The sequence below is a fragment of the Hipposideros armiger genome, unplaced genomic scaffold (genome assembly GCF_001890085.2).
Source record: "Hipposideros armiger isolate ML-2016 unplaced genomic scaffold, ASM189008v1 scaffold_170, whole genome shotgun sequence".
NCBI lineage: Eukaryota > Metazoa > Chordata > Mammalia > Chiroptera > Hipposideridae > Hipposideros > Hipposideros armiger.
Window position 1 is genome coordinate 2168031 of NW_017731520.1, and position 15036 is coordinate 2183066.

Here is a 15036-nt window from a genome sequence, read left to right on the forward strand (position 1 = left end):
TAAACGATACAGTATAACAACTATTTACATAGCACTTACACGGTACTAGGCATTCTAAGGAATCTGGAGATGATGTGAAATAGATGGAAGGATGTGTGTAGGTTATACGCAAAAACTACGCCATTTTACATAAGGGACTTGAGCATCTGCGGATGTTGGTATCCGTGGGGGTCCTGGAACCCACCCCCCTCGGATACCGAGAGACAACTGTACATCCTTTCATGTCACCATACCACATATAACACCTGTTGAGAAAGTCTTTTTTTTTAAGTTCCATTTTCACTGAGTCCCAACCAGGTGTTATGCAGAATTCTAGGTGGGGGAGGACATACAACAAGCTAGTAAGGTTCTTCTTACACTTCGGTGATGGCAAGAGCAACAGGAGATGCAGTTAGTAGATACAGCATCGCAAGCCTCCAGTTAAGCCCGGCTCATGATTAACTAGCAAGGGAACGACGTGCAGGAAGCGGGAGAGCAGCTCTGGGGTTCAACACCGAATGCAGGCTGCCTGCCCAGCCTCAGGCTTGCTGGCATCCATTCCAGAAAGCGGGAGGAGTTCACTCGGTCGGTGTGTGCGCACCTCTTCTGGCGTAGGCAAGTCACTACGTCTGCAGGCTCTCTGGTTACAGGTCGCTGCACATGCACCGTGTCTCTGTAGGACATTCATGTCTGTGGGCGGGGTGCTCCCAGCCCCGGCCAGTGATGATGGTGCTGGCTTTTCACACCATAGTGAAGTGACAGCCACGTCACTGTCATCCATGCTCTGTCCTCTTATGCTGCTTTTCCTGCTCCGTGGTGCCCCTGCCTTTCAGGCATGAGTCTCTCCAGATGGAAGGAGTAAGTGGGGGTGACGGGGGTGGGGGCAGAGGCTATCCGTTGCTGGAGGAGGGCGGTGATGAGGCTCCCGGCGGCGTGGGAGCCGGGCCTGGGAACAAGCTCCAGGCTTCCTCCCGTCTTCTCTCTCTCAGGCCCGCCTTGTGCTCACAATGGTGTTCCCACAGACGTGCGCGCGCACACACAGTCGGCGAAACATTACATAATGTAATATATAATGCACTTCAAGTGCCTGGTAAGTCCTCATTATTATTATTAACTTATATTAAAACTAGTATTTTTCCTTTTCCCTTTCATCTATCTTTCTTCCCCCTGCTGTTCAGTTATCTGTCTGGCAAACTCCCACTCTGAAGACCATTCAAAATATGACTGATTCCTCTGAAGCCCTTCCCACCTCTTCCTTCCCTCACACCAACCAGGCGACATGAATCACACCTTTGTGCTGCGCGGCCACTTACATTACGTGACGCCGTTACGTTGCTGTGTTAGGCTGTTACTACATTATGACATTTAGTTGTGTGTCAGCATTCCTCCTCATTGTGAGATCCCGAAATGACAGGGCCTACGTTGTACACATGTTCACATCTTCAGGGCAAGCCCAGCACCTGGCGCTTACTAAATGTGTGTTAAATGAATGTTGAATAAATCGAGTCACTAAGAGAAAAGGGCAAGTCTGAAAGCTGCGTGCCTTAATGTGAGAATGCCACTCATCAACACAGTGTGTGACCACCTAATGTCATGTGCTCAGGTTTCCCAAAGCTGCCTCTTTTGTATTGTTTTTCACAGGTTTCACTGTCTTTCTCATAGCATCCGAATTTTTAGCAACAGTTTCCTTAAGTACAATATCTTAAGCGGCAATTTGCTCCAATTTTGTCAGCTTTGTCACGTCTTCCAAGGAAGGCATTTTTTGTTTCATGCTGGATATCTAAGACATGGCTAGCTAACATTTACTGAGCCCTCACTATTCATTCATTCACAAATTTGTACTGAGTATCTACTCTCTACAAAACCCTTCTCTGTGTCTGGTTCTGCGTTGGATGTTTTCTACATATATCATCTCATTAAATCCCATGTCGTGAAGGTTAACTTTCCAATTGTTATGGATTACTTCAACCTATAGACCTGGAGAACATTTCTAATTTACATTAATCTGTTTTGCTCTATTTTGAGTGGCAAAAGAGACTATCCAATTATCACTAACTATGCCAAAGCCCCTTACATAAAATGTACCAAGTTCCTTTTCTGGCTCACAGCCCTTCATTATTTAGCACTGAGTGGGCACTCACGCAAGCTGCATTCCAGCCCCAGGGGGACACCCAGCTCCAACTGCTGACTGGGCAAGGCGCCTGGCTGGTGGGCACCCAGGCAGCAGCTTGGGTAAGCCACCACAGCTCCCATGTGACTGGGCTCTTGCAACTATCAGTATTATGCGGGTGACAACCACATGGCAGAGAACTCCAAAACACCTCATTTGATCTGCAATCCCTTGTAGAATCTAGGTGCTATGGGGGAGTAACAATGAGAAAGCTAATCTAATTTTCCTACTTACACAGAATTTTAAAAAACATATACAATGAAGTACTGTTTTAAATACAACATAAACTTGACCATCGTAACCATTTTTAACTACTCAGTTCACCAGTGTTCACATTATTCACACTATTGTGAAACAGATCGCCAGCACTTCTCATGCTGCCAGTGTGAAACTCTGTGCCCATTAAACAACAAGTCCACTTTCCCCTCCCTGAAATACTTGTAGGGCTTTCATATACAAGGCTTATTGAATTCAGTCTCTTTTCTTACACTGGCTCTCGTAAAGCACAAGAAGAAAATTGAAAAATGCCCCCAAATGTGCTGTGTTTTCCTCCGAGTCACATTATCCGCCTGTAAAAATCAGTGGCTGTCCTGAGTGGCTTTGGGCCTTGATCGGACACTGTGACCCAAGTGAGGCCAGGAAGCTGGAACACCTTTTGCTTGTTTGTGTGCTTTGGAAGAACTTCTAGAAATGTGTTCTAGGAGATAAAAGCCCTCAGGACTGTAGGCTCATCCCCTGCCCCACAGTGCTGGCATTCTCTCCTTCACATCTCAGACAATAAGCACGTGGCGTGCCCTTAAAGAGCCCCAGTGACAGACATCTCACCAAACCTGAGGTCAACATTCATTCATCCTCTTCCCTTTATGATAAGGTTTTGATAAAACGTTATAAAACAGCTGTCTGACATACCTGAAAGTATTTGGAGTTACCTCGTCTGCTCTTGTTCTGTGTCTTGACTGCTTCAGGTTTTTGTTTGTTCCTCCTGAATGCAATCTAGATTTGGGAAATACGAAAAGAAGGTGATTTTAGTAAACAGAATGTTGGTATGTGACAGCTGAGCCTTCCACGTCAGTAGTTCACCCATGCATTCCCCAGTCAGCAGCCCAGAGAACAGCTGGATATGGTGGGCCTGGGAGCTGGGGGACCTACTGGGAACTACTTTTGTTTGTTTTGTTTGGTCCTTTGTCTGCTGAAATCTCTGATGTCACCCTTCTTCCCATCTTAGTCCACGGGGTTCAGGTGCAGCTAACCCACCTGCCTTTATGGGCGAGCATGTCATCCTGACCATGGCGATGACAGGAGCCACCACATCACCCCTCATCTCTGGCTAGGACTCTGGGAACTGTCTCCTTACTGATATTTTCTTTTCTATTCCATTCCATCTTATTCTATTCCTGTACCTGTTTTCTTCTATCCTACTCGATTTCATTTTAAAATGTCAATTGTGGCTCACAAAGTTGATTTCACAATTTATTAATTGAGCTTAACAAGTTGTTTGAAAAACACTGCTCTCGTTTAGGACACAGAAAGGATGAAAACCAGAAACGTCTTCTCTCTGTCCCAGCCCCAAGAACGTTGCCCATCTATGCTCGGTTCACTCTCCACACTTCTTTTTCATTCATTCACATATTCCCGCATTTATTAGAGGGGTATCTAGGAAGCCCCTGCCATGAGTCGGGCACTTGGCTGGTTATTGGGAGTACAGTGGTGGGCAGGATGGACTCGAGAGCTTACAGGACTAACCGACTCTACGGGAACGTGAGTCAGGAGAGGTCTAAGCCCCATGGGGGGGCAGTGGTGGAGTGAGGACAGAGCTGGAATGTGCTCTTGTATCATGGCACTGGGGGCATTATTTACTTGAGAGTTTCCTGGCGGTAACAATGAATGCAGCTTTCTGAAAGGAGGACACTGTACTCGGTTCTGCTAATATGAAGGAGAATAAACAGCATCTCTTCACTGCTGCTAGTCTGATAGTGTGGAGTGGGCGACACATAAATGATTACAATGCAACACAGTAATACAACAGACCAACATAACCGCTTTTGAGTTGCACGGAGTTAAGGGATAGTTAAAAACAGAGGAAAGGGAGGCTGCAAGGAGGGGAGGGAATGCCAGGAGGGGAGGGGGAACACTGGAGAAGGGGCTTGGCTGTGGGAGACATTTTCTAGGGTAGGAAGAGATTGGAAGTTTTCACTGGTTGAGGAACTCATGGAGAAGCAGACAGGGCATGGTTAGCTGATGCAGTAAGATGTGGGTGGATCTGGGGGTGGGAATCCCCATTCAAGTACAGGGGTGGAGGGGTTCACCTGGGATGAAGTAGCTAGCACAGTGACCACCTTACGGATAAAACAAAGGAATAATTGTCAAAGCCTGCAACAGTCTTACAATCATTATTAAATAGTAAAAATATTATTTGACATGGTGGGAATTTTGTCATTAGCTACCTTTTCTCACTTCCTCGAATGATACAGTGTTTTGTTCTGAAACTACTCCGCACTTATAAGTCCTCTTGCCTCCTCCCTTTTTTCAGTGATTTCTTTGGGCCTGCTAAACTGACATCATCTTTCACTCCACGGCCCTTTAGCTTTGAACTTGAAGAATAACATACATATAGAAAAGCACAGGAAACAACAGTGTAGGGCTTGGTGTTTTCATCAAGTGAGCACAGCTGTGTGTAAGTTACACCGCCTTGAAGAAAAGCCATTGCCAGCACCCCAGACGTCTGCCATCCCCAGGGATCCCTACCAGTTACGCTCTCTCCATCCACGAGTAACCACAATCCCGACTTCTGACAAGGGATACACTTTTCAACAAGAAAATAACCCAAGCTCCCCAACAGATAAATCCACATGCAAGAAGGTATTTCTTTAAAAGTTATCCAAACAAGGACACTATTTCCAACCTGTTCTCAACTGTTTACCCAAAATGTTTCCCTAACTCCTATATTGTTTGCCTAGTTGGTGTAAAAGTGGAATGAAGAATAGGCCAATCACAAGGCTTTTTTCTGGAAGACTCCCCTTACAAAACAAATACTTTGAAATGAAACAGGGAGAATTAAAACCAAATGTGAACCACCTATTTATATAGTGAATAACCTGTCTCTGGCTATCTTATGCATCTGATGCACTGGTATCTCTTTCAAAACCAAAATATATTTTCATATCACTTACTAAATGAAATTCTGGAAAATACAGAAAAGTCAAAACAATCCACAGTCCATCACCCAGAGATACCATTGTCTGCAATAGTGAAACACAGGAAACATTTAAATATCCGTTATGTAGGGAATGGTTAGATTATGGTACGTACACACTGAGGCAGCCTAAATGTATGTCTTAGAAAGAATAACACAGACCTACATGACCTGACACGGGAAATATCCACCCACCATCTGTAAGCGAAAAAGTCTCGGAACTACATGCATAAAGTTATCTCATTTATGTTAAAAATGCATAGATGAAAAAGGGTTTGGAGGTATTTTTTTATCCAAAAGCATCTTCTTTGGTCGCCAATGGACATGACTTATTTTAGGAGTCACTAAGGGATACTTTATACTTGAGAGACAGTGCTATTTGAGAACAATGACAAATGACTATTCACTTAGTCATGCATATTTATTGGTAAATAATGGTCTGGAAACCAATACTCAAGTGTCTTGTGGATATGTCAGGTATTTAAAGTTATTACATCTATAACATTTCCTATTATGTGCCAAGTCATGATTTTTATCATATCATTCTCTTTCATGATATTAAAGTGTCACTAAGTATGATCTATTCAGATATACAACATGAGAAGCTAAAGTCAAGATGCAACCAGAATAATCCAAGTTCAAGAGTGTTTATTTCCCAGTGCCATGCAGTTGGCGTCCTCCTTAGACATGTAGCTGCTGAGGTACTCTAAGTGGTCGCCTCCTGCCCCTTTTCTTACTACAAGTTTGAAGAGCCAGCATGAAGGGTCTGCCTCTGTGAAGACACCTACATTTCTACATTTTCTTTTCACATATATACCAGTACTTCTCTGCATGATTGCATTTTTCAAATATAACTGTACTTACTCCAGGGTCCCTCCCAATAGACCACTTACAGGCAAGGATACTGCCTCACTCCTCTTTAGAACCCCAGCCCCTGGCTGGCACAGAGCCCAGCACATACCAGGACTGTCCCTGAGATACTGCCCATGTTTACATAATGGAGTAGCATCTACATATTTTCAAAAGCAGGTCTTTTAAAAGAATATTTCCATCTGAATAACTTATTTAGCCACTGTGGGAGATCTTATTTTCCAAAGATGGCCACCGCAATATACCCCATCCAATGAGAGGTGACCCTCCTCCCATCAAGCAGTGCGGCTCATGTCCCCTCCTCTTGGGCCTGGGCGGACTTCTGTGACCGCCTCGGTCAATACAGTTGCGATGATGCCATGTGACTTCCAAAGGTAGATTATAAAAATGCCATGGACTTCTGTTTTGTCCTCTTGGGACACTTGCTCTTGGAACACAGCCATGATTCAGGGAAGCCAAGCGGCTCACGGACAGGCCACAAGCAGGTGTTCCGGCCAACAGTCCCAGCTGAAGTCCCAGCTTTCAGCCAGCATCAGCCACTACACATGTGAGTGAGCATTCCGATGATGGTTTCAGCCTCTCGCTATGGTCACCAGCTGATGCTGCAGGGACAAGGAAAAGGCTGTCCCTGCTGAGTCCTGTCCAGTTTGCAGATTCACGAGCAAAATAAATGATATTGTTGTTTTAAGGCACTAAGTATACGTAGCTTGTCGTGCAGCAACAGGTAACCAGGACAGCCATCACCAGCTCCCTTGCCAGTGGAAATGGGGACAAGGGCTGGGGCCCCATGCCCTCGCTTTTTAATCCAGAAGCAACATGGTCAAGTGGAAGTGGGATTAGCAGCAGCAGGATGACCCTAAACTAGAACAAAAAGTCCCTGGAAAATTAATTAGAGCCCATTAACTTTCAAACAGAAACACTAAAAATGCATTTGTGATGCCTGGGGTTTTTTTGTTTTGTTTTAGGAGGCAGAGAAAAATACTGTAAGCCATTACAGAATGATTGTGACAAATTCTTCTAATATTTTACTGATGTGTTAAAATTGCATACGGGTATGGGAAGTTTAATTATCTAATGCTGTTTTGTGATCTTGTGATGAAGGACCCGTTGCTTGCTGCAGGATGCTTCAAGCTTTGCCTAAAGTTACTGAATAATCAGTGTGAACAGAAAGTGGTTACCGACCTCATCAATACTTCTGACACAGTGAATCATATCGTGATGAAAAGATAACACGGGAGGTGAAACTAGGTAGCTGAGTTAACTGGCTGGTTCACGGACACAGGCCGCTTTCTTTCCTGGGAGATTACGTGTGACAGTTAAATTAACCTTAAGGGACCTAGAGATTTGCAAAGATTTGCATACTTTTCCCCCAATATTTATGAACTGCCAAGTTCTTTTTGAGAGTACAACAGCGCACCTTTTATATTAGCAATGAAATACATTATTTGGGAAGAAGCAACAAAGAATGAGATTGGAGAAAGCAACTTGGGGCTTGTCAACCATTTCAATCTATGAAAACACTGCAGCACGTAACCTTGAGTAGCACTGCCTTGGTTCTTTAATGAAGACAAAATGTAAACTATTTTTTTTTAAGCTGAGCCATCCTGCCACCTGTTGGCAGCTCAGCAGCTGCTCAGCTCGGGCCGGGCATCGAACTGCTGTTGTTCAGAGCTCAAACTCTTGAGCGAGCTCTTAACCAACTGAGCCACTCGGCCGGCCCTAAACTATTTTTTAAGAACAAAAGACTATCAGATTCTAATTTTCTTTTTATTCCCATTTAAGTCAAATTACCTACCTTGGTCTGAAATGGCAGCTGTCAAGTCCACAGGAGTCTGACTTTGGCTGACAGGGGTACTTTCCTTCAGACACCCAACAGAACAAACGCAAGCATTTCCACTTGCTCTCTGACAGACAATACCCTCTCTGACAAAGCTGGAGGAGAGGGCCCCAAGTCCCCCTGCGCCTCCCTTTGCTGTTCTTTTCCTCTTTCTTTCCTTTCTTTTTTTTTAATCTATAATCATGAGTGGTTGCTGATTTAAGCAAACTACAAATCTGATTCCTAGCCACATTTTTTTTAAAGTTTTAAAATCAGTGCAAATTTCTGAACGGAGGTGGTCAGCATCCATTGTCATGTGGACGCACTCCCTGCCCTACTGCCTGAGTCTCAAGGGCTAAGAGTCATTAAAGGTAATTATTAAACCCAAAATATCATAGTCTATGCAGAAAGATGTCCATCACAGTATTGCTTGTGATGTTTAAAATCTCAAAAAAATGGAAGATTGTCAAGTATATTGCATTATGCAGAGCTTACATATTATAATTATGAAGAACATTTAGCAACTGGGGAGATCTTATACAGAACCGCACCCCAAACTGTAAGTAGACTGTAATTACAACTACGCAAAAAAGATTTGATAGAAAAAGGAAGGCAACATATTCAAATGCTAACAAAGTTGCATTCAGGTACTAGAATAAATGGTGATCATTTTTCCTTTTCTATTTTTTTCTATATTCTGTAAAGGTGACTGTGTTATTATCATAAAATTTAAAACAACTGTTAAGTACTTAACGATGCTTGAATCCAGCAGGCGAGATTAGAGATCATTTTGAACTACAGATGAAAATGAAATGACACACAAATACTGAGGAAGTCTTGACAGTGGTTGTCCCTTGGTCATACTGCTCAGATCCACAAGGAATACAGAGCTGACTTCCTTCAGTGGACACAGTCCCCTGACAAATAAACTCTAGTCCCATCCCTAATTTTCCTCAGAAAGATTCTTTGCTTGACTTCATCTACTGTAACTTCTTCATCTGACTCAACCCTTTACATAACCTGGAGTTATTGGAAGGCATTCTGTTTATAAGCAGGAGTGAATAATACTTTGGTTTTCAATTTAGAAAACAGCAAGTGCACATCAGGAATTGCAAAGCTGTTTTTGAGAAAACAAGATTCAGTCTACATGAAGAGGTATGAAGAACAGATGAAGACATAATACTGTCAGAGGTAAGCCTGCTTTTGAGAGGAAAAACCTTACAACTCGTGTGGGGAAGCCAGTCAGAAGTGGAGGTGGAATTTGCAAAACAGATGTAGTTGGTCCACAAACTTGACAGACAAGTACTGCTAGAAACAAAAGTTAAACTATGAACAAAAATCACATTCAGTTGGATGGGGTGGTTGGGAGGAAGGGGTGTTTTGGGTTTCCAAAGTGGTCTGGGGTTGCATACCTGCAGGCTTTTTGGCTTGCTCTTGTGTCACAAGCATGTTATTAAGCTGCAGTTTACGTATGTAGTTGGAACACAAATTCAGATTTTAGAGATTATCCAAAAGCTCTTGCTTTAACAAGGGGAGTTTTCTCCTCTTGCCTAAACAAGTTTAATATTGGATGACTTGGGTTTTACTGTCCAATGTACACGTTTGTTTAAAAGAGTATTCTAGTTATAAGCAATTAATAATACATTAATGCAAAATTTATATAAAATGGTGTTGAAAAATATTCATTTTGCCTTCTACCCTGCATGCACCCAAAATAATTCCATCAAAAGTTTATGTTCACTTCCCAGCTGAAATTCTGGCTGATGTCTTTTGGGTTCATCAATATCATTATTATTTGCATTTATTTGGAATAAAGAAAAAGGGCAAGTAACATTATCTGTGGCTTGCTTGAAGCCAATTTTTTTCTGAAGAGTGCCATTAAAAAGTATTGTTCTCTTAGCAAATCCATTTCATGGTCGTGATATGCAGCTTTGTTAATATGGTTATAGGGAATTCTCTGCAAAGTAACCAGCTGGGTATAACAATTTGTTTATCCATTTCTCATACCCACAATCATTCCTCTTTGACAAAAAAGTATAGGATAGTTTACAGAATACATCTTACTTGTTAATAATTCTTTAAAAAGTCCTCTTCTCCTTTCTATATAAACAATCCTAATCAAATTCCTCATACCTTCTGTACAATACTCTACCTCCATTGAAAAACAAAAAAGAAAGAAACAGACATGGCATCAGGGGCTTCCAGTTTTTTCCAATGGTAGTTCTCATGATCAGGATTCTATACGTACAGTCTACATCGATTATTTGACTAATGACTATGAAGAATCTAGCAAGTACTTGTCATTCAACTGTTCTACATGATTCAGATACGAGCCAAGTGCTTTGGACATGATTCATACGTGAGTCAGGTGCTTGATTCATATCTACTTTTCTTTTGACAGTAATCCTTCTTAATGCTCTAATTTTATGATGTAATTTTAGTAGTGGAATTAACCTGTAACAACACAAAATTATGTAATTAATTACATTCAACTTCAATTATAATTAATGTTTAATCGCAGCCGCTCCTCCTGATATCCCAGCCAGCAGAAATCCAGGCCACACAATGGCAGTCATGGGTGGGTGGGGAGGTCTTTTCAGCTTGCTGGTGCTTATGGACTCACTAATTATATAAATTGTATTTATTTTTGCGAAAAAAAAAAATCTCAGGGATTAGTTAAATGTATACCATTTCCTTGGACCCGAGGGCTTGGAGAAGTGATTGGGTAGCCAGTGAAGGGAACTACTGTCAGCAACTCCTAATTATGCTTCCCTTAACACTCACTTTGAAAGGGTTTAATTGGTGTAATTTTTTAAAAAGTTCCTGTGGTCACATAAATTTGGTTTATGCTGGATTAAAAGATTAAGTAGGTTTCTTTACTGTAGGGTTTCTTGGTCTTTAATATGTTAATATACGTTGTGAATCTCCAAGAGGTGGGATATAAAACGTTTCCCAAACTGTTTTGAACAGGGAACACTCTCTCCAAAAAACAGCAGCTTTACTGAGGTCTAATGTACATGCTACAAAATTCACTTGTTTTAAAGTATAGTTAAATGATTTTTGGTGAATTTACAGTTGGGCAACCATCACTAAAATCCAAGTTTAGAACATTCCATCATCTCAAAAACATCGCTTGGTCCCAGTTGCCGGTACTCTGAATTTCCATCTCTAGCCCCAGGTAATCTAATTTCTGTCTACAGATTTGCCCCTTCTAGAAACTGTATATAAATGGACTCACAATATTTGTTTATGTGTCTGGCTTTTCACTAAAGCATAATGTGTTTGAGGTTCATCCAGTTTGCAGCATGTTCTCAGAACTTCATTCCTTTTTAGGTCAAACAGTATTCCAAGATATACCACATTTTTCTTTTAAATTCCATTCATGAGTTTGTGGGCATTTGGGTTATTTCCACTTTGGGACTACTGTGATTATGAGCATTCATGTGCAGGTCTTACATACATTGTTATTTGTCTTGGGTATATACTTAGGATTGAAGTTGGGAATCACATGGTCAATTTGTGTTTAATTTTTTAAGAAACTTCCAGTTTTTCAAAGTGATTGTGCTATGTTGCATTCCCACCAGCAGCATACAAGAGTTTCAATTTCTCCACATCCTTACCGTTAGTCTTCACCTACTAGTGGGTGTGCGGTGGTATCTGGGTTGTGGTTTTGATTTGCATCCCTGATGGCATCTTCTCATGTGTTTATTGGCCATTCATATATCTTCTTTGCTCAAATATCTATTCAAATTTTTGTCCACTTTTAAATTGGGTTATTTTCTTCTTACTGTCTTGCAAGAATTCCTTGTATTCTGGATTCAAGACCTTAATCAAATATGATCTGCAAATATTTTCTCCCTCTGTGGTTTTTCTTTTCATTTTTTTAATGGTGTCTTTAAGCATAAAAATGTTAAAGATTGGTCAAGATCAATTTATGAAATTTCTTTTTTTATTGCTGGTGCTTTTCCATTGTATCTATGAAGGTCACAAAGATATACGCCTATGTTTTTTAAGAGTTTATAATTTCAGCTTCTACATTTAGACGGACAATTCATCTGGAGTTACATTTTGAGTATGATGGGAGGTAAGGATTTAAATGCATCTTTTTGCATTTGGATATCCAATTGTTCCAGCACCTTTGTTGAAAGGACTACCCTTTCCCTGCTGAACTGCTTTGACACCTTTGTTGAAATTCAATTGAGCAGAAACGTTAAAAGAGCTTTTACTATGTTAATGATGTTGTGAATTTCCAATGGGGAGAATATAGAATACTTCCCAAAATGTTTCTAACAAGGAATCCTACTCTCCCCGCTTTTAAAAACATAGACTTTCACTTAGGTTTCTCATTGCCTTCCACAAAACACACCTCAGGGAATGCTTCTCTAAGGTGCTCAGGGCTCTTAACTTTTGCTTGCAATAAACTTTATTGCTCGTTTTCAGAGGCTGAGTGTTGTTTTTGAAACTGCTTAAAAAAAAGAAAAACCAAAAATCCAAAGATATAATTTCTAGTAATATGCTTATAAATATAGTAAGACATCACACTATGCAGAAATTTATGTAAAGGCTATTGAAAACATGTTATCAAATTAGGTCCATCTCTTACAAATACATAGAAATAAAAGGGAGTTTTCTTATGGTATAGTGCATGAAATTTTGGACATATGGAGAATTCTGCAATTGTATTTTTACGTTTTTAGGGCAATGCCTCTTGCGTGATCATGACAACTGACGTAAATATCAGTAGAAAGGTGTTAAAGAAAACCTACTTGCATACTTTATCATATATAGGCTGACACATACACGCACCACATATACATACATACACACATGTTGGAGATATATATTGTTCCTTTCTAAAAAATTTTGTCTTGACATTCTTATTTAAACAAACACAATGCAAAATGTTGGGTAACTGCTTAAATGACCTTGTTAAAATGCCAATACTCTCTCTTACAACACACAAAAGAACTTAGTACAAAAATAAAAAATGAAATTAAAATGAGTGTCTCTTTATCACCTTGTATTTATCTGACAAAGACATAAAGGTCATTGATGTGGGGGTGGGAAGGGCGGGCGGGAAAGAAAGATGCCTCGACGGGGAGAATGTGTCATCATACATCTATAAAAGCAAACCCAAATCGCTTTGTCAGCGCTCTGCGCACAGGGCCTGGTGCTTGTGAACGACCGCCTGGCCGTGAACACACGAGGTTCCAGAAACGCCCCAGAAAATGACAGCGTAGGCCGAGCCGACGGGGCGCCCTCCCGCGCACGCGCAGGCCCGCGCCCGTCCCTCGCCCCCATGTTGCCTTCCCGCGCCAGGCCTCCGCCAAGGAGGTAGCGTTCGTTTTGAAAACGCCTAAATCCCGTGTCCTGACCCTTTCAGATGGCACGGTCTCATTTCCTACGTACACATAACGTAGGAAGAGATGGCGTCCACTGGCGTCCAGACAGACGGCAACAGTATTTCTCTCTGGGCCCTCGTTCCTCTACGACGCCCAGGCGTCCGGCTAGAAACCCTAGTTTCGTGGAACACTTGGGCCGTGTTTCGGGCAGGGCTGAGAATGTACAGCAACCGCCCCCCGCCCGCCCTGGCCAGTGTGTGCCTGCCTTCCAGGTCGGAGGCCTCAGGCCTTGCTCACGTCCAGCCTCACTCTCCTCCTTACAACGTGAGGGCTCGTCTCACGTCGACATCGCAAGTCTGTTTCGCAGACGGACGTTCGCGGTGCACCGAGGCCACTCCACGTGCCTCTTCACCTGCCCTGTGTGACCTGACACCGCTGCTCAGCATTGTCAGGTTTTCTGAGCCCCGTCTCCCGCCCCCCCGCCAGGGTCGCTGGACACTTCCGGGCCACTTTCCCCCCTCAGAGGGCCGTTTCCCGGGGCGGCCTCGGGCGGGGTCCTCTCTGGCCTGTGTGTGTGTGTGTTTTGTCATTTTTTTCCTTCCAGGGTCTGTCACGCTTACCTACCGAGCCCCTGCCGTCCGAGGAGAGGCGCTGGCCGAGGACCGCACCAAGTTAAACAGTTACCGCTCTGCCCTCGGCGACCTCGGCAACGGCGCGCGCGGTGGGCGGAGGTTGATGACGTCACGGCCCCGCGGCCCCGCCCGGGAGGCGCTCCAGGCCTCGCGAGCCTGGGTGGGTCCGGGATGGGGACGCTTGGGAGTGCACCCAAGAGTCGGGCACCCACGTTCCAGCGTGGGGGTGTGTGTGTGGGGAACACCTCATGTAGCCTGGCCCCCAATTCTGTAAAGGAGGAACTAGGACTCCCACCTCCGCCTCTGGACAGTTTCAGATGGATGGGGGCGGAAAGCTGATCAGAGCCTGGTGCAAACAGGAAGCCGTTTCCATGGAACTATTAGAAAAGAAGGCCAGGAACGCGCATCTTTTTTTGTTTGTTTGTTTGTTTTCCAGGAGTAGCAAAGTCTGGGAGATTTTCCTCCCCGAAGTAAGCTACCCTCAGTGGAACTCAGAAAGCCCCCTCCCTGGAGCGACCTCCCATGTAGGGATCAGGAGAATTTGGAATCTATGGGAGGAAGAACCCGCTCAATGATGGAATTCCTCTGTTGCACACCTGGCTAAGATTTATATGAGAGTGAAGAGGGGTTGGAAATTAATATATTTGCAGTCATACATAAACCAGGTATTGTAAAATGCACGTAGTTGTTATTCTGAAGTGTCGGTTCAATCATTACCACAATCACTTACTTCTTTTGTTCATAAAGCTCTAATGCAAACAACTCCTACAGGGCTGTTATAGATAAATGTCTGAGCTGGTGAGACTCCCACATCACTGCAAGTCACCCCTCGGCTGTTTTTCAGCCTGTTAACCTCACTGCTACACCTTGCACATGCAATAATAACAAAGGCAGTCAGTGAATGATGACATGGGTAGAAAACGACCAGCAAACGGGTAAAGCAAATTCCAGTAAACTGACAATCTATCTCTACTTAATTACTTGCACTCTTCACGTCTCATTCCTTCTATTTACTTTGCAAAGAGAAAAGCCCT

At 42.9% G+C, this 15036-nt stretch overlaps 1 long non-coding RNA gene across 1 annotated transcript in view; it reads right to left on the minus strand.

Moving 5' to 3' along the window:
• The window catches only part of LOC109387828 (uncharacterized), a 90112-nt gene extending 76026 nt beyond the window's left edge, over nucleotides 1–14086 (minus strand). Inside the window, exons 1-2 of the long non-coding RNA XR_002125098.1 lie at nucleotides 13995–14086; nucleotides 3059–3142 (exon numbers count right to left, since the gene is read on the minus strand). This is a non-coding gene — a long non-coding RNA (uncharacterized LOC109387828). The remainder of the gene's footprint in view (nucleotides 1–3058; nucleotides 3143–13994) is intronic.
• Between the last annotated feature and the right edge of the window lie 950 nt (nucleotides 14087–15036).